The 25,120-nt window shown below is 45.5% G+C and overlaps 1 pseudogene across 1 annotated transcript in view; it reads left to right on the forward strand.

Moving 5' to 3' along the window:
- The window catches only part of LOC309634247 (large ribosomal subunit protein uL23 pseudogene), a 49,732-nt pseudogene extending 30,030 nt beyond the window's left edge, over window positions 1–19,702 (forward strand). Inside the window, exon 4 of the transcript XR_014249591.1 lies at window positions 16,351–19,702. The product of XR_014249591.1 is annotated as a large ribosomal subunit protein uL23 pseudogene (transcript). The remainder of the gene's footprint in view (window positions 1–16,350) is intronic.
- Window positions 19,703–25,120: the final 5,418 nt, after the last annotated feature.

Raw genomic sequence — 25,120 nt, forward strand, 5'->3', positions numbered from 1 at the left:
TGTAGCTTTTTCCAGATTGTCTTCTTTCACTTAGTAGTATACATTTAAGATCCCTCCATGTCTTTTTATGGCTTTGTAGCTCATTTCTTTTTAGTTCTGAATAGTATTCCATTGTCTGGAAGTGCCACAGTTTATTTATTCATTCCCCTTCTGAGGGACATCTTCGTTGCTTCCAAGTTTTGGCAATTTTGAATGAAGCTTCTATAAACATCCCTGTGCAAGTTTTCACGTGGGCATAAGTTTTCAGTTCCTTTGGGTCAATACCTTAGAGTACAATTGCTGGATCCTTTAGTAAGGGCATGCTTGGTTTTGTAAGAAACTGATAAACTGTCTTCCAAAGTGGCAGGACCATTACGTATTCCCACCAGCAATGAATGAGAGTTTCTTTTGCTCCCCATCCTCACCAGCATTTGATGTTGTCAGAGTTCTGGATTTTGGTCATTCTAATAGGTGTGTAGCTGTATCTCGTTGTTTTAATTTGCATTTCCCTGATGGAATATGGTTTGGAGCATCATTTGATATGCTTATTTGTCATCTGTTTATCTTCTTTGATGAGGTGTCTGTTAAGGTCCTTGGCCCATTTTTTAACCAGTAATTTGTTTTCTTGTTGAGTTTTAAGAGTTCTTCATATATTTTGAATAGCAGTCCTTTATCAGATATGTCTTTGGTAAATAGTATCTCCCAGTCAGTATATGGTCTTGTTATTATTTTAAAGAGCTCCATGGATCAAATAAGTGAACTCCAACCATGCGTTGAGTTCTAACAGCCTAGAGAAGAGGTGGGGAGGGGGATGCTTGCTTTTTCTTCCCCAGCTGGGTTCAGAGGTCAACAGTCCTCCCAGACTGGAATGGGCAGGGCTGCCCAGTGGTACTTCTCAAGGGCCGCTGCTCATGATGGCCTCATGCATTGTAGAGACCCTGGGGATAGAACTGGCAATGTCCTGACTGCAGACTTTGCCTGCCTAGTCTGCTGGAAGAGGTCTTTCTGACACTTTGTGCTGGATATGTGGTTTTGTTCGCAAGTTTCTTTGGGAGAACCACTCCTCCCCGACTCCAGGAGGCTGTCAGTTATGATGGCTCTACCCTCCATCCCAGGCTTTCTGAGGCAGATGATCTCAAGGACCACTCCGCCCCACCCCTCAGCACAGTGGTTGGTTCAGGAGTGGGCATGTGACTCAAGCAGCCAATCAGAATTCTTTCCTGGGATTATTGCATAGTCCCTGGGAGAAAGAGGGCTTCCTCTAGATAGCCTTGTCTTGCTGGGAGGTTGTATATCTGGGCTGCCCAGCACCATCTTTCCTAACTCATGGAAAGAAGAAAGCCAAGCAGAGCCAAAAGATGGGGAGAGACACGACCCTGACTGCCTGAGCCCCCACATAAGCCATGCCTGGTTGCACCCAGACTTCTACCTTCCAGGAGCCAATGAATTCCATGATTGCCTAGGTTCAAGTGAGTTAGGTACTTCTCACTTGCAACCAAGAGTCCTTCAAGATCCATTCAGCAGGGCTTCCCTGTTCAGTTGTGCAGGTATGCACTATGTAACCATAGGGGACATCCTAGACTTATATAATACACATTCTGTTCAGCTGAAAGTAGTAGGGTGCTCAATCATCACCTCCTCTCAGAAGCCCTCTTTGATTTCCCCAGCAGTTAGTCATTCCCTCCTCTATGCTTCCAAGAATCTTGTGAAAAATATACACTGTGGAGCTAATCCCTCTATATTGCAGTTTACATACATACACACCTGCCTGTCTCCCCATCAGACTGGGAGCTCCCTTGTAGGGACTAGATCTGATTTATCTCTTTTTCCTCAGTGACCCAACCGAGAATGTGCTTACGTTTTTATTAAGTGAATTATCAAATCTCACGACAAAAAACAACTGGAATATCCCATCTAGTTTGCTGTAAAGAAAATTCTCCTTGTAATTGCCACAGAAAAGTACTGTAGATCAGGAGCTGACAGACTTCTTTCTGTAAAGAGCCAGATAGTAAATATTTTAGGCTTAGCAGGCCACATTTTCTCTGTCATGACTTTCATTTCTCCTGTTGTAGCACAAAAGCACCACGATGAGTAAACAAATGAACCTGGCTGCATTCCAATAAAACTTTATTTACAAACACTGTAATTTCATATAATTTCCATGTGTCACACAATAGTATTCTTCTTTTGATTTTTGTCCAACTATTTCACAATGGAAAAATCATTCTTAGCTCTCAAGTCATGCAGAAATATGCACCTGGCAGGATCTGCCCAACAGGCCTCAGTTTGCTGATTCCTGGTATAGACGGTCACTGGGCCCCTCCATCCACAGCGAGCACTGGGACAAAGTTGCGTCTCTCCCCTGACTTTGGGTCTCGGAGCTTGAAGGGCTGTCACCTGGTAGAGCAGCCTTGGCCTTCACCTGCCCTCACTATGTGAATAGGAGATTTGGGGCAACCTCCGGTGATCCACAGGCCCGCAGCATGTCAGAGCAAGAAGGACACAGCACAGCTGTACTTACTACAGACCCAGGGAGCTGAGGCCGCTTAAGCTTGCTGACTGGCCCAAGGTCACACACCTTGGTGAGTCTGGGTCCCATGGGACCCGGTGTGCTGTCATCCGGGAGGCTTTCACCAAACCACCCAGAGGAGGTTTATTCCTTTAGCCACAATCCTCCAGGTGCTGGTTTCACCTTCACACATCCTCACACACTTGGCTCTCAGCTGCACCCACCTCCCCTAACCCCAAATGCCGCCAAGCTGTGACAGTCTGACGATGGCCTTCCCCTCTCACCTATGAGGCCCAGATCTCTACCACATGCCATGGCCCTCACGTGCCAGGTCCTTCCCAGCCCCCGTGAGCCCAGCCCATACAGCCAAGAAGGCACCTTTGTATAAGGGTCTGTTTCAGAGGCCCAGATGGCTCCAAACCGGTCTTCTCCATCTGCAGGAGATAACGGACGTGCATTTTAAAAAAGGAATAAATACATATTTAATGACTTAGTTTAAGGAACTGAGAAAATATTCATTTTCTTAAACTGTTAATACATAATTAACTGATAATAAAATTAATTGGGTAAAACAGCCTAAAAATAATGCAGTACTTATTACATGAGGGAATATAACTGCATTGAAAAGAGGTTTAATTGTTCCAGAGACCAAAAAAGTCCCCAGAAGCAGAGAAGGGAAGAGGCTTTGTCCAGCCACTGGGTAAGGGCTCTGGGTGCGGGGCTCCCTGACCCCCCTGCTAGAGGGGGTGGAAGCAAAGACTGCCTTTTGCAACGCAACAACTTGACGATGGATTTAGAGAGCATCCCAATGCCCACCCCAGCCTTGACAGCACCCCTTCACCACCACCAATTCCAAAAAGGAAAGAAAGAAAAGAAAAAAATCCACTATTCTGCCTGACTGAGTCTCTCCTCTGGGAGGTCTGGGAGGTTAAGGAAAGAAGAGACAGACACAAAATTCCCATAACAACTGGAGAAAAAGGTGAGGGTGCCCTGAGTGCAGTCAGAGGAGGGGAAGGCAACCGGGATCCAGCGAGGATGGGTGGGTGGGCTTTGACAGTGCAGATGAGGGAGGAACAGGAGCAGTGGCCCCAGGCAGGGAGGCACAGGGATCCAGAGGAAACAGCTAGAATTTTATCTGGCTGAAACAGGACCCAGGAAGGGCTGGGACAGTGGGTCACAGGTGTGCGAGGAAAGCACTGGCTCTGGCCACCACGCCTGGGGCAGCCCGACAAGTTCTGGGTCCCACTGTAGACCCTGCCTTTTATTATTCCTCTCTCTTGTGAATTCAGGTGGGGAAGGGTCTGCTGAGAGTCATGCCAGAATTCACAGGAGAAAGATTCTGTAATTTCTTTTAGCTCTGTAACTCTGGACAAAGTATTCAGTATTAATTCAGTTGACCATGACGTCTTCTGTGTGCGCGACTGACAGACCAAATTACCTTTCCTTATCTCCTTGGGAGAAAAAAGGACCATTTATTTGACATACTTCATAATCATTTCACCTGCTTGCCCCCTACGGAGAGCACGGGTGACCCAGTTCCCTCCCTCCTGCACAAGGCAGGAAGCATGTCCTCTAATAAAGCCCAGTTTCTAAAGAATGCTTTTAATCTTGGACTAGTGAGCATGATTTTCAATTGTATTTTTAATTCTCTATCTACTTTTTAAAAGCCCACGTTTCCATCCTCTCTAATTCTCAGCTCATCAGAGCTGGGAGGGAGCTGGGACCTCACACACTCTCATCTCCTGCTTGGCATCTGCTCCGTGGAGAACGCAGTGGGCAAAGTCTGCTGGGGATTCAGAGGTGAGGGCTCTGTGCCACCCACGGGACACTGTTCTCTAGATGGTGGCTTGGAAATCCCTGGCTTATTGTGCCTGGCTTATTTCACTTAGTGTAATGTCCTCAAGGTTCATCCATGTTATGGTATGTTAGTATATGTCAGAATTTCCTTCCTTTTGGGGGGGGGGGCGGGGGGAGGTGAGAATCTCAGTTCCTTGACCAGGGATTGAACCCTGGCCATGGCAGTGAAAGCCCGGAATCCTAACCACTAGGCCACCAGGGAACTCCCCCAGAATTTCCTTCCTTTTTAAGGTTGAATAATATTCTATTGTATGTATACACCACATGTTGTTTATCCATTCATCCACTGAGGGATACTTGGGTTGCTTCCATATTTTGGCTATTGTGAATACTGCTGCTGTGAACAGAAGTGTCTCTTCAAGTCCCTGCTTTCAACTCTTTTGGGTATATACTCAAGAAGTGGGATTGCTGGATCAGATGGTAATTCTATTTTTAATTTTTTGAGCAGAAGCAGCTTTTACTTATTACTCCTCTGGCCTTCTTCCACTCCTCAGGCTGGAGGCTAAGCCAGGCAGCAAATGAGAGCATGAGAAAGCAGTTTAGGGCTTCTCCAGAAAAAGGGAAAACTGACTGTGGGGTGATTTGCACCCACCCACCAGGTTCTGTACACGGCCTCTCAGGGCTTCCTCTGGGGATTTCAAGTCAATGTTTCCTGGGATTTCCAAGACCCTTGCTCTGGACCCTGCCCTTGGGAGCCAGCAGGGGAAGCATTCACATATAATAAGCGCCTGGGACCTGGGAGGCAGGTATGATCATTATCCCATTTTACAGATGAGAGTCCTGATGCTCAGAGAGGCTAAATGAGGGGCCCAAGGTCCCAGCTAGAAAGTGGTGAGGCTCAGACTCAAGCCCAGCTCTGTCCATGTTCTTTCCACTACCTCATGCTGCCTCCACTGGCATTTAAATGCGTGTGGAGATGTAAAAACCTCGTGCTACAGGAAGAAGTGTCTAGGGGCAGGGATGGGGGAGACTGATTATGACTTAGAAAGCTGGAAGTTTCCTTGGAGGAGCCACATTATAGCAGAACTTGGAAAAACAGGTAGATGTTGGAAGTTGGAGGAGATGGGGGGAACTGGGTGAAAAGCTCCTTGAATGGTTCTGTCTGGTGAGAGGTGATAGATCTTAAATGTGGTAGAGATTTTCTTTTAAGACTGTAGCTCTAGACTAATTAAGTTTGAAAGGTTTACAAAATGAATAATTTTATATGAAAATAAACATTTACAAGGTCAACTCAAAAAGAGGCCGTATAAGAAATTGGAAAACTTTCACTTTCTGCATTGTATATTTCTATAATATTTGAACTATAAATGAACATATGTTACTTTTGGAATCTGAAAAATAAATATATAAAAATTAAATAGGTGTATTATTGTGGAAAATATGTATGATATACTGTTAGGTGTAAAAAAACAGATTGCAAATCAGTATATGTAGAGAATGACCCCATTTATGTAAGTAAATGTGTGAATGTGTGTATTTGTTTTTGTTTTTAAAACTGTTCTTTTTTTTAAATTAATTAATTTATTTATTTTTATTTTTGGCTGTGTTGGGTCTTTGTTTCTGTGCGAGGGCTTTCTCTAGTTGCAGCGAGTGGGGGCCACTCTTCATCGCAGTGCGCAGGCCTCTCGCTGTCATGGCCTCTCTTGTTGCGGAGCACAGGCTCCAGACGCGCAGGCTCAGTAGTTGTGGCTCACGGGCCCAGTTGCTCCACGGCATGTGGGATCTTCCCCGACCAGGGCTCGAACCCGTGTCCCCTGCATTGGCAGGCAGATTTTCAACCGCTGCGCCACCAGGGAAGCCCGTGAGTGTGTATTTGAAAGGATATACACCAAAATTCTCTCAATGTTTATCCCTGGGAAGTAGAACTATGGGTGACTTTCTCTTTTCTATCATTTGTATTTTACACTAAGAAAAAAAATCAATTTGAAGAGAAACCTAGATGAGGTTGGGTATGGTGATGTGATACCTTTTCAGATACAACACCAAAGACACAATCCAGGAAAGAAGTAATTGATAAGCTGGACTTCATTAAAATTAAAGACTTCTGCTCTGCAAAACACAATATCAAAAGAGTCAGAAAACAAGCCATAGACTGAAAACAAATATTTGCAAAAGACACACCTGATAAAGGACTTGTATCCAAAATATACAAAGAACTCTTAAAATTCAATGATAAGAGGGCTTCCCTGGTGGCGCAGTGGTTGAGAATCTGCCTGCCAATGCAGGGGACACGGGTTCGTGCGCCCTGGTCTGGGAAGATCCCACATGCCGCGGAGCAACTGGGCCCGTGAGCCACAACTACTGAGCCTGCGCGTCTGGAGCCTGTGCTCCGCAACAAGAGAGGCCGCAACAGTGAGAGGCCCGCGCACCACGATGAAGAGTGGCCCCCGCTCGCCGCAACTAGAGAAAGCCCTCACACAGAAACGAAGACCCAACACAGCCAAAATAAATAAATTAATTAATTTTTAAAAAATTCAATGATAAGAAAACTACCTGGTTAAAAAATGGGCCGAAGATCTTAACAGACACCTCAGCAAAGATGATAAACAGTTGGCAAATAAGCACATGAAAAGATGCTCCATATCATATGTCATCGGGAAAAATGCAGATTAAAGAAACAATGAGATACCACTACACGCATATTAGAATGGCCAAAATCTGGAACACTGACAACATCAAATGCTGCTGGTGACGTTGTGGAGTAACAGGACTCTCATACATTGCTGGTGGGGATGCAAATGGTACAGATACTTTGGAAGTTTCATCAGTTTGGCAGTTTCTTAGAAAACTAAACATACTCTTACAATAGGATCTAACAGTCGTATGCCTTGGTATTTACCCAAAGGAGTTGAAAACTTAGTCCACACAAAAACCTGCACACAGATATGTATAGCAGCTTTATTCATAATTGCCAAAACTTGAAAGCAACCAAGATGTCCTTCAGTAGGCGAATGTCTAAACTGTGGTACATCCAAGACAATGGAATATCATTCAGCACTAAAAATAAATAAATAAATAAATAAATAAACAAAACCAAACAAACAAAAACAGAGCCGTCAAGACATGAAAAGACATGAAGGAATCTTTTTTTAAATTTACTTTATTGAAGTATAGTTGATTTACAATTACAATGTTGTGTTTAATTTCTGCTGTACAGCAAAATGACTCAGTTATACATATACACATTCTTTTTCATATTCTTTTCCGCTATGGTTTATCACAGGATATTGAATATAGTTCCCCGTGATATATAGTAGGACCTTGTTGTTTATCCATTCTATATATAATAGTTTGCATCTCCTAATCCCAGACTCCCACTCCATCCCTCCCCCACCCCCCTCCCCCCTGGCAACCACAAATTTGTTCTCTATGTCTGTGAGTCTGTTTTGTAGATAAGTTCATTTGTGTCATATTTTAGATTCCATACATAAATGATATCATATGGTATTTGTCTTTCTCTTTCTGACTGATGTACTTAGTATGATAATCTCTAGGTCCACCCATAGTGTTGCAAATGGCATTATTTCATTCTTTTTTATGCTGAGTAGTATTCCATTGTGTGTGTATGTATATTATATACATACACACACATATATATACAGCACATCTTTATCCATTCATCTGTCAGTGGACATTTAGATTGTTTCCATGTCTTGGCTATTGTCAATAGTTCTGCAATGAACACTGGGGTACCTGTATCTTTTCAAATTATAGTTTTCTCCAGATGTATGCCCAGGGGTGGGATTGCAGGATCATATGGCAACTCTATTTTTAGTTTTTTAAGGAATCTCCATACTGTTCTTCATAGTGGCTGTATCAATTTACATTCCCACCAACAGTGTAGAAGGGTTCCCTTTTCTCCACACCCTCTCCAGCATTTGTTATTTGTAGACTTTTTAATGATGGCCATGCTGACCGGTGTGAGGTGGTACCTCATTGTAGTTTTGATTTGCATTTCTCTGATAATTAGCGATGTTGAGCATCTTTCATGGCCTGTTGACCATCTGTATATCTTCTTTAGAGAAATGCCTATTTAGGTCTTCTGCCCATTTTTTGATTGGGTTGTTTATTTTTTTATTAATGAGTTGTATGAACTGTTTGTATATTTTGGAAATTAAGCCCTTGTCAGTTGCATCATTTGCAAATATTTTCTCCCAGTTTGTAGGTTGTCTTTTCATCTTGTTTATGGTTTCCTTTGCTGGTCAAAAGCTTGTAAGTTTGATTAGGTCCCATTTGTTTATTTTTGCTTTTATTTCTATTGCCTTGAGAGGCTGACCTAAGAAAACATTGGTACAGTTTGTGTCAGAAGATGTTTTGCCTATGTTCTCTACTAAGAATTTTATGGTGTCAAGGACCTGAAAGAATCTTAAATACATATTAGTAGGGGAAAGAAGCCAATCTGAAAAGGCTATATACTGTATGATTCCAACTATAAGACGAAAAGGCAAAACTATGGAGACAGTAAAAAGATCAGTGGTTGACAAGGGTTGGTGGGAGTGATAGAAAGATAAATAAGTGAGGCACTTAGGATTTTTAAGATGTATGTTATTATAATGATGGATAAATGTCATCGTACATTTGTCCAAACCCATACAATGTATAACACCAAGATGAACCCTAAGGTTAACTATGGACTTTGGGTGATAACAATATGTTAATGTAGGTTCATCCTTGGTTAAAAATGTACCATACTAGTGGGGATGTTGATAATGGGGGAGGCTATGCATGTGTGGTGGCAGGGGATATGTGGGAAATCTCTGTACCTTCCTCTCAATTTTGTTGTAAATCTAAAACTTGTCTAAAAAAAAAAATAACTTTAAAAAGTTAATTTGAAAAAGAAAAAGAAAGTAAAGCTTGTTCAAGCACTACTCTTGCAAAAGGATACAGGCCGTTCTCAGGATGAATCTTGTCAAGGTTTCACATAACAATTAATTCCTATGCTATTTAACCTTTTCCAGAGCTTAAAAAAGTTAAAAATTTTCCAATTAATTTTATACACTTCGAATAACTCCAATACCAAGACGATATATTTTTTTTAAAAAAGCATCAGATAAAGTACGTTTACCTAAAATCAGAAGCCAACATCATACTCAGTGATAAAACACTCAACTCTAGTCTAGAGGGATTCACATTTGAGTCAGAATTAAGACAAGGATGTCAGTTAGGTGTCAGCAATGCTAGCGGCTATAACAAACAAAACCCCAAATCTCAATAGCTTAACACAATAACAGTTTATTCCTTATTCACCCAAATAACAATGAGGACCCCTGGTCAACAAGCACCTCTCATTAGGCTTTTCATGGACCTAAACTCCTCTGCCTCTGGTCCTGCCATCACCTAGAACTGTTGCTAGATCCTCTGACAGCAGACAGAGAGAGGAGAGGGTGGTATGGGAGTTTCACAGGCCAAGCAGGAAAGCCACTTATGTCATTTCCACCCACCATCCAAAGGCTAGAACCCAGTCACAGGGCCACACAGCACTGCAGGGGGGCTGGGAAGAGCTTCTAGCTTTGTGCCCGGAGGAAAAGGAGACAGGTGATAATGCAGCATTCCTTAAAGAGTGCTTCACTATTATCTTACTTTCTGCACATTTTGATGTGGGGCAGGCAGGCAATGACTGCCACCTGAGCACCAGTGATTATAAACACGTCCCAATTTCAGAGATTTAAAATGTGAAAACTTAGACTCGATGAAATACTGCTTATGAATACTAGACGAAAAAAGAAATGCTGTATTTGTAAAAGCCCATGGACGAGCAAGGGTTTTCCAGGCATGATCCCAAGGCAAAAAGCATGAAAGATAGACTGAACCACACAAAAATAAAAAATCCCTCACATCAAAAAAAGAAAATTAGGGACTTCCCTGGCAGTCTAGTGGTTAAGACTCCACGCTTCCACTGCAGGGGGCGAGGGTTTGATATCCCTGGTCAGGGAACTAAGATCCCACATGCTGTGTGGCCAAAAAAAATAAAAAATAAAAAGCAGAAGGACCCATGGGAGGGGGATGTGGAAATATTTGTAACGTGTGATAGATCAAGAATTAGTAGGCTTACTATTTTTAAAAGCCCTTATACACCAACGGTGAAAAAGATGAAGATCCCAAGATAAAAATGGACAAAGAAGTGTAACAGGAAATGAATCAAAAAAGAACTAAAAATGGTTAAATATGTTAACTATGTAAAACTCTTTGGTAGTCAAAGAAATGCAAATTAAAACCACAATAGGATATATATTTTTTAATCATAAAACTGGCAGAGGTCTGAAAATTGACAATGGTGCTGGCAAGGACTGGGAATTCGAGAGAGACTCTTTCACTTCTGGAAGAGGGTGAAATGGATGCATTGTTCAGCGCTGTGGCTAAGATCTTAAAAACATGCATGCCTGTTGACCCAGCCATCCCACTTCTGGAATTTTTTAAATTTCGGTTTTATTTTTATCAAAGTTAAACATGCACATAATTTTAAAAGTTGAAAAATTCTACATGGTTTCTTATGAAAATCAGCAATTCCCTGAAGCCCCTTCCCCTCAACCTCCAACACTATCACCACCCTACCCCTCTTTCTCAGTCCCAGAGATACAGGTTTCAATCTTTCTGATATTTACCGTATTTTCTTTAAATAACATGCTTATATTGCTACTTCTTGAATTTTCAGGTTTGGGCATTATCTAATAATTTCTCATCATGAAGAGAGGATTTAGCTCTCTCACCAACCCTCTCCCCAAAACACAACCCCTATAAAACACATGCACATACTGCAGCCACACACACCCACACATATCCCCTGGTCCTCAGCCTCCCAATATTGTTATTTGTCATTCTGATTAGATCAATATTCATTATTTGCCTTATTCTGGCTGTAAATCTATTGTCAAATGAGCTGTGCAGAACACTATCATTTTCTTTTCCTGCACAACACGTTGTTTTCCCTGGAGTAAATAACTGACTTGTTTTAATCATCGGCTTAATTTGCTCATTTTTATCATCAATTTAACCACAAACTCTCTTTCAGAATTTTGAACTTGTTACTCCACTGTGTTCTGGCTTGCACTGATGCTGTTTTTAAAATCCAGTGCCATTCTCAGCCATAATTCTCTATATATACCTACCTACTTTTTCTCTGCACACATGTAGAATCTTTTCTCTGTCCACGCACCCCATACTAACCCCAGTCCTGAGATGCTTGGTGAGCCTGGTTTGAGACCTCTTTATGGTTCTGCACTATAAATCAACCTTCTTTTTCATCTTTGGGATATGGCTTTCTTGGGCCTGTTAAGTCCATCTACTTTCCAACTACCAAAATGCTGTTGCTGATGACTCCTCTATTATCCTCCTCCTTGTGGGTTTTTTCTTTTTTAATCAGTTTGCTATAGTTTGGAGAGAAAGCAGCATTGCACCAAAGTTAGGTGTAGAGTCCTGCTTCCCTGTGGAGGGTCTTGATTAGACTCTTCCTCCCCCCACTGGGTCCTGGGCCTCCACGTCTGTCCCCCTCGTCCCACAGTCCTCTCAAAACAGCTGTTGCTCAGCTCAGTTCAGCTGGCAGGCAAATGCCCTCAGGGCAAATTAATGACCTAAGTGTCAAATCTAAGAAGTTTAAAAAAATACAGTAAACCCCAAAACAATATAAGTAAAGAGATAAAAAACAAAATGGAAACCAACAAAATAGAAAATAAAAACGGAATGAAGACCAATAAAACTAAGAGTTGATTCTTTGAAAAGACAGAATAGAAAAATCTCTGGGAAGATGGATCAAGGGAAAAAAAAGAAAATATACAAATAAATGACATTATACATGAAAAGAGTAACATAACTATAGTTAAAACAGAGGTTGGTTTAAAAGATAATACGATAAAAACATACAGCCATCTGGAGGTTTTATCTTTTCATGTGGCTGTATTTGCAAATGAAAGATTACTGAGAAAAAATATAATAAGAGAATGCTATCGACAACATTATGCCAACAAATTTGAAGTCTTAGTATTATAGAAATACATACATTCCTACAAAAACTGAAAAAAAATTAGGTATTCTGAATAGTCCTAAAACAATTAAAGAATTTGAAGCAATAATTGAAAACATTCCCACAAAGAAAATTCAAGGCCCAGATGGTTTTAGGTGAATTATACCAACATTTCAAGAATAGATAAGCCAATCTTATATGAATTCTTCCAGGGAATAGAAAAATAAGGAATATTCCCAAATTCATTCTTTGAGGACAGTATAATCTTAATGTAAAAATTAAACAGGGCTTCCCTGGTGGCGCAGTGGTTAAGAATCCGCCTGCCAGTGCAGGGGACGTGGGTTCAAGCCCTGGTCCGGAAGGATCACACATGCCACGGAGCAACTAAGCCCGTGCACCACAACTACTGAGCCTGCGCTCTAGAGCCCTCGAGCCACAACTGCTGAGCCCATGTGCGTGCCTAGAGCCCGTGCTCTGCAACAAGGGAAGCCACTGCAATGAGAAGCCTGCGCACCACAACAAAGAGTAGCCAGCCCCTGCTCGCCGCAACTAGAGAAAGCCCGCGCACGGCAACGAAGACCCAAGGCAGCCAAAAATAAATTAATTAATTAATTAAATTAAAAATGTAAACAAGTATAGCATAGGAAAGGAAAATTGCAGGCCCATTTCACTCATACATTTAGATGTAATAATCCTAAGTAACATATTATTAAAATAATTCAACTGTATATAAAAAAGATAATGTACCATAACCAAGTTGAGTTTATTCCAAGAATACAAAGATGGCTTAATATTAGAAAATCTATAAAGCTAATTTATCACATTAATAGATTAAAGAAGAAAAACATGATCATCTAAGCAGACACAGAAAAGGTATTTGATAAAAGTATATAATGATTGATGATAAACTTTTAAGCAGATTGGAAATAAAAGGGAATTTCCTTAACCTGATAAAGGATATCTATAAAAACTTCTAAAGGAAATATTACTTGTGCAAACAATAGTGACATTTCCTTTAAAATCAGGAAAAGATAAGGATGCCCACTATAACATTTTTTGTTCAGCATTGTACTTTTGAATTTATTTTTCTTAAATAAATTAATACATTTAGTGGTAGAAGTTTTTAAATAAATTAATAAAGAAAATAAATCAATGGCATACATTTGAAAAGAAAGAGATAAACTCATTATTTGCAGATGATACGATTGTCTATTTAGAAAACCCAAAGGAATCTACAGACCAATTATTAGTTAGCAAGATTACTGGGTATAAAATCAATAGGCAAAAGTCAATGAAATTCCTAGTCATTAAAGAAAAAACACAAATGAATAAACTTATGAAAATATGCTCAACCTTTGTAGTTATCTGGGAAATTCAGTTTTAAACAAAGATATAGTGTTTTATACTTGTCAGATTAGCAGCTATTTTAAAAAATCTGACACCACCAAGTGTTAGAGAAGAGGTAGAGGAACTAGACCCCTCATACGCTGCTTGTGTGAATCATTGGTACAACCACCTTAGTTAGAGCCATTTGTACCATCTGTCTCAGTTAAGTCGAAGATGCCCTAGACTCAGCAAATCTATACCCCCAAAACCTCTTCTGAGTGTACTCAAAGAGACTTTTACAAGAATGCTTATGGCAATATTGTTTATAATGACCAAAAAAAAAAGAAATCCTAAATGTTCATTGACAAGACAATGAATAAAGATGGTACATTCATAAAAAAGAAAAAGATAATATGGAGTAAGTAAGCAAGATATAGAAGGATATGATCCTACTTAAAATTGCAACATTCCACCCCCGCCTCTCTGACTTTTTTTCCCCCTTTGCACCTCTCACATTCTAACATACAGTTTATCTATAATTCATAAATTTTGCTTATCGTTTGGCTCACCCCACGGGAATGTACACACCGCAAGAGTAGTGATCTTGTCTGTTTTGTTCACTGATATTCCCAGGGTGCCTCATATACAGTAGGAGCTCAATAAATATTTGCCAAGTGAATTTGTTGAATGAATAGAAGACAATATGAAGCCACATATTGAAAGTTTAAAAGCATGCAAAACAATACTACTTAATATTTATAGATAAACATCCCTTTCTGTTTTGGGTTACCTTTGTGACAGAGGTGGAGGGTGGGATCAGGGAGGGGCACCCAGGAACCTTCAAGTGTCCCCGTAAGCTTTTATTTCCTAAGGTGGCAATGGAGAGGGGAGCGTTGATTATATTATTACCAACAATGTCTGCATGATGGAAAAATTTCACATTAAAACTTGTTTTTAATAATCAGAACAGCAGCACCTGCAGCACGTACCAGAGTTTCTAAGGGTTTTCCCACATGATCTCATGGGTCAGCTGTGCACAAGGGGCTTCCTATAAGCCCAGCTCAGAACAAGGTGGGGCCCGGGACTGGGGTTCTTCCAAATTGCCCAAGAGGGGAAATCCCAGCCTGAGAAGGAGGAAGAGGCAGCCCCAGGGGCCACCCCTCCTGGATGAGACGGGAGGGTATGTGAGAACTGGGCTTTGTCTTGCACTGTCCTCACTCAGGAGCTGGGGGCTTGCTGCTGGACCTGCAGTCAGGGACACGCTCCTCTGAGGCAGCACTGGGTTCTGTGTTAGGAGCTGTCCCAGTTCAGAATCTGAGTCCCTGTGGTCTCTCTTTCCTCCCCTGGATAATGGGAGAATAAATAATGACCCTGTTTTGTCTACCTGAGAGGGCTGTTGTGAGGACCAGACAACAAGGAAAGAAAGTTGCCCTGACGGTAGGGACCAGAGTCTCAATGCAGTTTTGCATTTTCTTCTTTGATATGAAACCTTTGAACATAAACATTATCTATGTTGTTACATAGTCTTCAAAATGATCATTTTTATTGGCTGAAAAACCATCAAGGGCTCAAGCATAATTTACTAAATCATTCCACTCTTGTTGTAGATTGAGTGTGTTTACCATTTTCCTCAACTGTAAACAACACTGCAGTTAACATCTTCATGTGCTTACATTTTACTTTGCTTTTTTGAAATTATTTCACTAGGATAAATTCCCGAGTAAATAACTGGTCAAAGTATATAAATGGTTCTTATGGTTCTTGATGGGTTTTGTCAAAGTGCCATTTCCAAATGGTTGGCCCCGGTGACATACAGGTGTGTGTAGGACCACTGCACCTTATTCCAGGAAGGGTCTAGTCCTGCCAGGGCATAATTCAAAATTCACCAAATTTGAGACTAATCCTGACAAAAGACGAGAGGAGACACTTACATTTGTTTACCAGTTTAAAAAATGCCCTACGTGGCAATATTGTAAATCCAGTTGACAGCTCGCTTAACTGGACAGCTTTGAAGTTATTTGTTTCTTGACATACATTTTAAAAGGTGGGAGAATTCAGACAAAATGAGACTTTATTAATATTTAATATTTATAAAATATTTACCTTGCACGTTTAAAATGTTCACAAAATGCTGCCACGCTGTGCTAGTTTTGTCACACCATCTCCACAATGGGGCACTACTATTTTATTTTATTTTTTTTCCCTAAAGAAATAGGTCTTATTCTAACAACCAAGTTTGCAGCTGTAGGCCTGTGAGAACCATTTGTAAGGCAGGGAAGGAGGAGATAATGCAACATAGGCGCTTCTGTTGGAACCAGCTAATAACTATATGCACTGATTGTTAAGAATTTACTTTCTGCTGGGCACTGTGCCAAGCACTTTCCTGTGTTACCTCATTTAATCTTTGATCCTATTAGATAGGTACAACTTTCCCACTTTACAAATGAGGAAACTGAGGTCTGGGTCCTAGGGATATAGGCATTACAGGCATAGCAGGTAGAATCAGAGAAAAAGATAGGACTGATGTCAAGACTCACTGGTCCTGGCTCTGTCCCTAATTTTTGGCTCATCAGTCAACTCTTCTGGGCCTTGTCTTTGCCCCAGGGAGAGGCTGAGGACCAGGGATGGGCACTGGGTGCAGTTATGCAACTTCTTTACATCCCCGCACCCACCGTGAGGCCCTCTGGAAGAGAGAGTTACTACCTTTTCTTTCCCTGCACAGAAAACCAGGAGGGCTTGGCTGAGCAAGGATGGGCCACACGGACCAGCCCAGCCGTGGGTTGACACATGCTATGTTTACAGCATCTTCATCGCTCACTCAGGAGACCCAGAACTCAGGTCTGTCCTTCCCTTCATTCCCCAAACACTTTTTGAGCACCATGCTGAATGCAATGGGGCTGGCCTTGAGGCCACGGAGCACGGCTGCACTCCACCTTGTGACACAGCTGTGGGACTTGGGTAAGTCACTTCTGTGGCCTCTGACCGCAGTTTCCTCATCTGTAAAATGGGGATAATAATGACTACCTCAGAGGGTTATTCTGAGGCTTGAGTGAGGAGAAGGTGTGACTTAGGCCCCACGAGAGGCCCTGTAAAGCGTGAGCTGAAGTGGCCCTCCAGGTGTTCTCTGGATATGAGTCAGGTGCCTGCCAGGGACCTCAGCCTGACACCAACACCCAAAACAGACCACAAGGGAGAAAGTGTCAGGCCAGGGGTGAGTAGGACAAACTTTCCCTGAGGGTTGGAAAGGGTTCTGGGAGGGCTCCCTGGAAGAGGTGATGTGTGCACCAAAGGAAAATCAGTCGAGTGATCAGAGCTGCCACCTGCAGCCAGAACTTCCATTTAGAACCAGGACAGAAGACTTCCTGCAGGAGGTAAGGTCAGGCTGACTCCACGCTCCCAGAGAGGATGCCCCCAGAACATCTCAGGGATCTCTGCCCACCCCCTCTGTCACATGGCAGATGCATTTCATTCATTCATTTGATTAATGAGCATCGGCTATGTGCTAGGCACTGGTCTCAGTACTGGAGACGTGTCAGCGAACAAAACAAATCCCTTGCGCCTTCTCACAAAGATGGTGCCGAAGGCGAAGAAGGAAGCCCCTGCGCCTCCCAAAGTGGAAGCCAAAGCAAAGGCTTTGAAGGCCAAGAAAGCAGCGTTGAAAGGCGTCTGTCCACAGCCACACACTAAAAACATCCGGACGTCACCCACCTTCCAACGGCCCAAAACACTGCGGCTCAGGAGGCAGCCCAGATAGCCTCAGAAGGGCGCCCCCTGGGAGGAAAGAGCTTGACCACTATGCCGTCAGAACACATTCCCCCTCACCACCAAGTCAGCCATGAAGAAAACAGAAGACAACAACACACCGGTGTTCATTGTGGACGTCAAAGCCAACAAGCACCAGATTAAACAGGCTGTGAAGAAGCTCTGTGACACTGACGTAACTAAGGTCAACACCCTGACCAGGCCCGATGGAGAGAAGAAGGCATATGTTCGACTGGTTCCTGACTATGATGCTTTGGATGTTGCCAACAAAATTGGGATCGTCAAAACTGAGCCCAGCTGGCTAATTCTAAACATAAAATTTTTCACTATTGAAACAAAAACAAATCCCTTGCTCTCAGAGCTGACATTCTGGTGGAGAATAGAGGGAAACAAGACAGTAAGTCAGAAAATAAGGATGTTTCAGGTGGTGAGTGGTAAGAGGGTAAATACAGCGGAGTGAGAATAGAGAATGAACGGGGCATGAGTGCAATCAGGGAAGCTGTGAAGGGCAAACTTTTGAGTGAGATCTGTAGGAAACGAGGATGCAGACTTTGCAGATATCAGATCTTGGGAAGGACGTTCCAGGCAGGGGGAATACCTAGTGCAGGAGTGCTGGTAGGCAGAGTGTACAACATCAAGGGATTCCAGGCAGGCAGTGAGGTCGGAGGGCATTGTGTGGCCGTAATGAGCCTGGCAGGACTCCTGCATTACCCCAGGGAGCGGGGAGCCCTGGGAGAGCTTCTCAGAGGAGCAGTGGGCTTGGTTCTGGCTGCCTGGGAGCAGAGACCGGAGCAGGGCAAGGCAGAAACAGGGAGATGGCCAGGGGGCCATTGCAGAGGTGACCGTGGCTCAGCAGGGTGGAGGCAGCAGAGGGAGAGAGGAGGTCGGATTCTGGCTGTGCTCAAAGGTAGAGCCAAGAGGAACTTCTGATGAGCTAGACTCTGCGCCCCCAAAGCCCTCCTGGGGCTGCAGGACCGCAAGGCTCCCTGTGGCCTCACCAAACACCCCTTGGAAGCCTCCTCATTCCGCAGGTGATTGGGGAAATTAGACCTTAAATGCTTTGTTTTTGTTTTGTTTTGTTTTTTTCCAGAAATAAAACCAAATGTAATCACTGTGAGAAAAGCTCCACCCCAAGGGCGCTGCTCCCTCCGGTGGAGGCAGGGGTTAGACGAGATTTGCAGGACTGTGCTGGCTCCCAGTTTAGATGCTTTCCATAAATTAATTACAGAGGCAAAGCGGAGAGCGAGGCCCTGGGGCGGGTCCGGGGCTGCCCTTCCCTCTTCTCGGATAGCTGGGCTGAAGCCAGTGCTGCCCTGGCCTGCGGGCTCTGGGAAGCTGCTGGGACTCCTGATTTCTGCCCGAAGTTCGCTGATCTCGGTCCCTGCGGGCTAAGCATCGTCATCACGGGAGAGGACTTGGGAGAACACGGCGGCTTTGGTCTTTCTCCTGAGCGCAGTGGGGAGCTGGGGAAGCTGGCAGGCAGGGAAGGGACAGGACCAGATTTGCTTTTTAGAGGGGACCCTCTGGCAACTCCAGGAGACTGGATTGGAGGAGAGGAGGCTGGAGGCCAGGAGGTCAGGTGGGGCCTCTCTGGAGGGATGGAGAGAAGGGAAGCGGGGTCAAGTAAAGGGACAGGAGTTCCCACTAATACAGATCCATCTCCCTGGGCTGCCAACTAGTGGCTCTACCCTTTGGGCCCAAGCCTGATGCCCATCTCGCCTGGGGCCCCCGAGCTCTTGTTGGCAGAGCCTCTTGGGGCCCAGGTCAGGCCAGTGACTCATTTCTGAATGGTTTTGACTGAATAAGACTGTTCTACCTCTCACCTGAGCTCTTTGTCCCTCCTCGTCACAGTTCAGGGTTTTGGCCACAAACAGCGGCAAATGAGAGAGGGATTTCCGGAGGTGGCTTATGGGACCTTTGCTGAAATAGTTGAGTGCACTTCACCTGCACCCTGCAGGGAGCTGAGCCATCCCTCCGAGCTCCGTGCTCCTCCTTGGCCTGTTCTAAACATGGCCACCTTGGCCTTCCGGCAGCGTGCCTGAGCTCCTCCCTTGGGTCCTGCTCAAACCCTTTTCCTCAGCAGCAACTGCACATCCTGCTCCACATCGCAGCGCAAGGCCACTCCTCTTCCTCCTCTGGGAAGCTGTACTCAGATCTCCTTGTCCTCAGCACCTTGGATGGTGCTGACTGATGGGTGCAGGGAATATGGAAGCCCAGCTCCCTTGCCTGGGGTTTTGACAACCCTGAGGTGTAAGTTACACTCCAGAGCCCCCCCTCAGGATCAGATTGAAGCTACCCTCTGCAGGACAAGGCCAGAAATGGCACCATTTATCTTCTCCCATCCCCTCTCCCCACCCCCATCCCTCCTGTGCCCCACTCCTTTCCAGGCTCATTCTGGGAGCACTTCCTGGATAAATCACTTGCACATGAATCCTCAGGTGAGAGCCTGCTTCTGAGGAACCCCTTGTTCAGCCCTGCCATACCCACAGTCCAGTCTGCATATGGCATTGTGCCGCCCCCAACCTCACAGCCGCCCTGGGCCTCCGAGGCTCCATCTGTATAAAGGCGGTGCTGGGCTCTGGCCCTGTGTGAGCACTGCTGCTGTTCTTGTCCTGGATCCCTGCTCCCTACCCCGACCCCTTTGCTACAGCTGAACTCAGTCATCAAGAAAAGAGGACTCATTTAAGAATGAGCAGTTGTTCTCAGCTCACAGAACCAAGTTCTCCGGCTGTTACAGCTCATTACTAAACCCCAGCCATGCCCTGAGAAGGATTACAGAAAGGCTTCTGGTAAAAATCCCCAGCAGAAATAACATGCTCCTGCCGTAAGGAGCCCTGCAGATCTGACTGTGGTAATCTTCTGCTCGTCTCCGCCCAAGCACATTCAGGTGTTTGCATGTCAGTGGGGTCGCAGCATCTGGGCAATTGTGCCTGCTTTTGGATCCACGTGCAGGACTTTCCACAGCTGCTGGGGGAGCTTCGAGGCCAAATTGGCCCATGGGGGGAACCTGAGTCTAGACAGTCTAGCAAGAGGCTTGGACAGGTCACTGCTCTGCTTGGAGCCTGCAGACCCCTCTGCTCTGGCGAGTCCAGCCTCCAGAAAGCCTGTGGGGGGGCTTCCCTGGTGGCGCAGTCGTTGAGAGTCTGCCTGCCAATGCAGGGGACACAGGTTCGAGCCTTGGTCTGCGAAGATCCCACATGCCACGGAGCAACTGGGCCCATGAGCCACAACTACTGAGCCTGCACGTCTGGAGCCTGTGCTCCGCAAAAAGAGAGGCCGAGGCAGTGAGAGGCCCGCGCACCGCGATGAAGAGTGGCCCCCACTCGCCGCAACTAGAGAAAGCCCTCGCACAGCAACGAAGACCCAACACAGCCAGAAAGAAAGGAAGAAAGGAAGAAAAGAAGGAAGGTAGGAAGGAAGGAAGAAAAGGAAGGAAGGAAGGAAGGAAGGAAGGAAGGAAGGAAGGAAGGAAGGAAGGAAGGAAGGAAAAAGAAAGAAAGCCTGTGGGGCAGGTCCTGCTAAGCCTCCCTCCCTTCCCCCCAGCCTGCGGTTCCACACACTCACCCCACCCCTGGGACACACCTCACTGGGAACTGAAACTCGAACACATTATCCAAGGGCCTGGGCTGTCCAAGGGGGCCCAGCTGGGCCCTCTGCTACCCTCTGCGTCCGGGGCTCAGGCCCTCTGTATGGCAGCATCAGCTTCCAGCCATCAGATGCAAACCCAGGCAGAGGCCAAGATGAAGGCCACACTAAGCCTAGCTTGTCGTGAATCATCAAGGGTGTTCTTTTCCCTCTCTGGGCCTCAGTTTCCATATCGATATAAAGGGCAAGTAAGAGATCTCTGAGGTCCCTTTACAAATCATTATAGCCATTGTACTCTGTGGCCCAGAGAGGTGAAGGGAACCCAGGCTAGAACCCAGCCATCCTGCCCCCCAGGCCAGGGCTCTAGGACCATGAGGGTGAGCAGAGGGAGGCTCCCAGGTCACGAAGCTGTCAGGCCCTGAGACAGTGTGGAGGAACCAAGCGCTCAGGCCTCTGGGTGTCTTGAACCCCAGCTCCTAGCTTCCTGCATGTGCCCCACCAACATGCACCCCCTTCAAGCACAAACCAGGGGCAAGTACTCCCATCAGGGAGGAGAGAATCAGATGAGCTCAATTCAAATCCAGTTTTGCCCTTTGTCAGCTGTGTGACCTTGGACATATCACTTCACCAATCTGTGCCTCAGTTTCCTTATCTGTAAAATGGGGGGCCTAAAATTTGCCTCACTGGCCTTTGCAGGGGTTAAATGACCTTGTGCGTGTGAAGTGCCTGGCACGGATCAAACACTAAGTGGAAGTTCCTTTTTCTTGGGGCCTCTTCCCCTCCTCCTATGTCATTATCTGGCCTCACCTTCCACTGCCCATCTCAGCTGCTTGTACTTCTCTTCCCTTTGGCACACACCCATGCTTTCCAGCATCCAGGCCTCTGCTCATGCTGTTCCTTCTACCAGGAATGCCATTCCTCTGTCTCATTCCCACCATTCCCAATCTTATAGCTTTCATTGTTCAGCTCAAATGCCACCTCCTCCAGGAAGACTCTCCTCCAAGGAGCTCTGTACCAGCAGACAAGAACACAGATAACAGGGGCATCGGAAGGGGCAGTTCTCTGCCCACAGTGGCCTCCTCTACCTCCTGCCTGGGTCAGTCATACATGCAGAGCATTTTTCTCCCCCGCCCTGCAGTACACAAAAGTGCCCACTAGGTGGTGATAGAACGACAAAGTCCCAGCGGGGATGAGCAATAAGGGAGGCCAACCAGGCACCGCCTGCATCATTCATTCATTTCTTCAACAAATATTTTCTGAACACCTGCCATGTGCAAGAATGTAGGACGACAGTGGCAAACAAAGCAACAAAGTCCCTGCTCTCAAGAAGCTTATGTTCTAGTGGCAGGAGGTGAGAGAGAAGAAACACAAAAAATAAGGAAATAAAGCAAGAAAAACCAGGACAGAGGTGAAGGCTGTACAGAAAACACCGGGGCCTGCTTGTGTCCAGACCTCTGAGTTAGCATTTCGTCAGTGAACAGCAGGATCTGTAATCAAAGCATCACTTAGGATCTCAGAGCGGCTGAGCTGGAACATTCCCTAGCGCCTTGTTCACAGTGCGCTCTGCGGACAAACAGCAGCAGCAGCACTTGGGAGCTTACAGGAAATGCAGATTCTCAGGGCTGCCCCAAGTCTGCTGAATCAGAATCTGCATTTTAACAAGATCCCCAAGTAATCTGTATGCACGTTAAAGTGAGAAGCTCTGCTCTAGCCAGGCGCCTGGGGGTGACCCATAGCCATTGGCCAAATCTGGCCACCTATTTTTTTGCGTGATGCCCATGCAAGAATGGCTCTTGCTCAAAAAAAGAAATCTAGGAATTTTATGACACATGAAAGTTACATGTTCTTCAAATTTCAATGTCCATACATAAAGTTGTACTGAAACAGCCATGCCCATTCACTTGTGTATTGTCTGTGGCTGCTTTCGGGCTATAATGGCAGAGCTGAGTAGTGCAACAGCGACTATATGGCCCATGAAGACTAAAATATTTACTGTCGGGCCCTTTGCAGAAAAGTTCGCTGATCCCTGCTCTAGTTCAACCTCATTGAATGAGGAATCAGGGCCCAGAGAGGGGCAGTATCTTGTCAAGGCTAATAGGAGCCCTGCTTTTATTTCCATATCCCACCCAAGGTCCTGTTTGCACAGCCTCTGGTTTGGGCAGTTGAATTGCCTTTGCCTTTTCTGGGTTTGGAGTGATAGCCTCATTGGAAAAGGTTTGTAACTGATTTATGATGTAATCAAGACATTGCAATGAAATTTCCATTTCAGATGAAGCTAGTTTGGAGCCCAGAATGAGATGTGGGTACCCACAGAAACTGGGTTCCTTTTACTATAGCATGCATGAGTGATATTAAGCCTTTTCCTGAGAAGGGAGGGGACCCTAGGCTCCTGAAGAAAGGAGAGGGCTTCAGAGGGGTCAGTGCAGGGAGCGGGAAGGAGTCTTTCCTGCTCCTAACCCACCTGCAGAGTGAGGGGTCCTGACCTGTCAGGTGCTCTGAGGCTTTGGGCCGGGCCGGCAGTTGAGACCAATCTCAAGTCACCAAGTATCAATACTTCACTGCTGTGTCTCCAGTAGGAGTTTAGGGGGCTTGGTGCTGGTGGGGGTGTGGGTACCAATAGGGGGCAGCAGAGAAGACAGTGGTCAAGGCCTGGACTCTGGCTGGGGATGCAGCTCAGAGCAGCTCTCCCCTGCTCAACCCCATCCATGATTCCCACCGTCCTCATGCTTGAGGGCCAAGCTTAGCCTGCCCCAGCCCCTCCCTGCACGCGCCAGCTGCCCAGAACAGCTTGCAGCTCCCCTTTTGAGCCCATGCTTCCCACCTCAGGACCTTTGCTCCTGTTATAGCCAGCCAGTGACTGTGGTGCCCTCCCTTTGTCTCCCGACTGCCTCCCCAAATCCTCCCCACGATTCAGGACCCAGCTCAAAGTCTGCTCCTAAGAGAAGCTTTCTTTGGCTTCTACGAAGTTAGTTACTCCGCCTCCTTGCAGCACCTTGAAACGAACTTTTCTCAAGATCAGGAACTCCATTTCTCTATCTTTTCTCACCTGCTGAATGGAGAACAGAGGAGATAAGAGCACAACCCACAGTCATTCATACTTAGATTTAAATATCAGCTCAGCCACTTATTAGCTGTGAGACCTTGAGCAAGTTTCTTAACGACTCTGAGCCTGTTTCCTCATCTGCAAGATGGGAATAATGACAGCACCCACCAGAGAGGGTTGCTGTGAAAATTAAATGAGATAATACATGTAAAGGATAGCCATGGACACACAGCTGGCACTCAGTAAATGTTAGCTCTCATAGCATGTTGGAATTATATTATTACTAATCATTTGTTGAATGAACAGCCGGGTGGCACATAATTCTGAGAGACTGACCAGCATTTGTGGGCACCGCACACTGCCCAGTACGGGTGGGCACTCTTCTATATGCTGCCTCTTACAGCCCTTCACTACGGCCCACGAGGCAGCCATACTCTCCCTGCCTCCCAGCCTGCAGCTGTCCCCGGGCTGTTTGATCTTCGGGTGTCTCTGGGATGCGTGCTGAGCTGAGTCACTCTATGCCTGAGTGGCTGTGGGGAAGGCTAGGTTACAAGGTCAGCCCCGGGGTGCTACGGTGGGACCCCAGCCCAGAGGAGCAAGGCTGGGCTTTAACCAGGGCTGAGGGGAACAGTGGAGAAGAGAGGGCGGCAGGCCCCCACGTCAGCGGGTCAGGGCTCAGGAAGACTATGGGGTTGGCTCAACCCTTAAGGTTCCAGACTCCAGAAGTCTCAGAGATCGGGCAGAAGCCAGATGACCAGAACAGAGGCCCAAGGGCCAAGCAGACCTAATCCAAGATCCCTGAGCTCTCCGAACCCCCTGATCAAGGACGGGAGGGGTCCAGGGCCTGGAGCAGGGCAGAGGCTGCAGGGGCAAGTGCCACGCTGTGGGGAGCGAAGCCAGAGGGGACAGGGAGACAGGCAGTGCCCAGCATGGACATGGCTGGGCCATTTTCTCCCCCAAAGAGTGAGGGTGCAAGTCAGTGCCATTCTGTCCACATTTCCTGGGCACCCCCGAGGCCCCGGCCCTGGGCTCAGCACATACCAACCACCATGCCAGGGAATAATTGTCCCCGTTCTATGATTTGGAAACAAAGGATCAAACA

This window comes from Balaenoptera borealis (genome assembly GCF_965194805.1).
Source record: "Balaenoptera borealis genome assembly, chromosome: 8".
Lineage (NCBI taxonomy): Eukaryota > Metazoa > Chordata > Mammalia > Artiodactyla > Balaenopteridae > Balaenoptera > Balaenoptera borealis.